General features: G+C 41.9%; 1 pseudogene; it reads right to left on the reverse strand.

Moving 5' to 3' along the window:
* The window catches only part of LOC104994268, a 20,248-nt pseudogene that overhangs the window by 453 nt on the left and 18,432 nt on the right, over nt 1-1,363 (reverse strand).

Consider the following 1,363-nt stretch of genomic DNA (forward strand, 5'->3'; position numbering starts at 1 on the left):
AGATTTCTACGGTCCCGCCCACCCGAGGTTGGGCGTTGCTGCCTGGAGTTCGCTCCGCTGAAGGACGGCCTAGAGAATCTTTGATTGAGATCTGGGTTTCAGATGCTTGGCGACAGGAGAATGTAACCCTTTCTTGCTAAATTGAGCAGCTTTTCTGCCATTAGAGTTGCTGCCTCTCTGGCAGGTTGGCAAAATTTGCTGCACAGTCAGATCAGCTCGGAGAGGGCAAGGCTTGTGGTCATAAGCAGTTCAGTGTCCTGCTTTGTATTTACTGTTGTTTTTCAGCAAATATGTGTTATCTGTGTGCTCCCTATCAGGTTCCTTTTGCACCCAAGGTATTTACAGTATGGACTAAACCCAAGCACAGGAACTATATATAGTACGGTAAGTCCCCTACATACCAACCTTCAGGTTATGACCGGTCAAAGATGTGAACTTTCAAAGATGCGAACATGCTTTCCATGCTTTCCCACCGTCTAATCACATAGATTAGTTCACGTGTCTGGCATACATTATCATATATGTGCATGCTCTACAAGTGGTTGTGCTTTTGTGTACTTTACTGTATAATACTATATAGAATATAGTGCTACAGGATCTTTATTTTAAGCTCAGGATGTCCGGAAGCAGGTTTAAAAGCAGCAGTGATGTAGCTGGTATATAGTACTACCCAGACATCACTGGATCATTTTTTTTTTTTTTTTTCAAGAATGTAGATAGACTTGAATCCAGCAAGGAATCGGAACCTGTGCCGTTAATGTCAGGTGTGAGTGAAATTACAGTTTGCCCTCCATCTCCTGTTGCTGACAATCCTTCAGCACCATCAGCTCCCACCTCCTCTCCCTCCAGTCAGTAACTCTTCTTGCCTGTTCACTCAGTGCCAACCCCTGTATGCCAGCTGTTGTACTGTACCATTGTACTTTTCAAGGTACTATAAGATTAAAAATGTTTATTTTTGTGTTTGTTTTTATGCATTATTTGTGTAAAAAGTATTATGAAGTATTATAAACTTATTACAGTACAGTACTATAGCAGAAGCAGAAGATATTAAGAAGAGGTGGCAAGAATACACAGAAGAACTGTACAAAAAAGATCTTCAACCTAGATAATCACGATGGTGTGATCACTGACCTAGAGCCAGACATCCTGGAATGTGAAGTCAAGTGGGCCTTAGAAAGCATCACTACAAACAAAGCTAGTGGAGGTGATGGAATTCCAATTGAGCTATTTCAAATCCTGGAAGATGATGCTGTGAAAGTGCTGCACTCAATATGCCAGCAAATTTGGAAAACTCAGCAGTGGCCACAGGACTGGAAAAGGTCAGTTTTCATTCCAATCCCAAAGAAAGGCAATGCCAAAGAAT

Source organism: Bison bison, unplaced genomic scaffold (assembly GCF_000754665.1).
Source record: "Bison bison bison isolate TAMUID 2011002044 unplaced genomic scaffold, Bison_UMD1.0 scf7180017864254, whole genome shotgun sequence".
Taxonomy (NCBI): domain Eukaryota; kingdom Metazoa; phylum Chordata; class Mammalia; order Artiodactyla; family Bovidae; genus Bison; species Bison bison.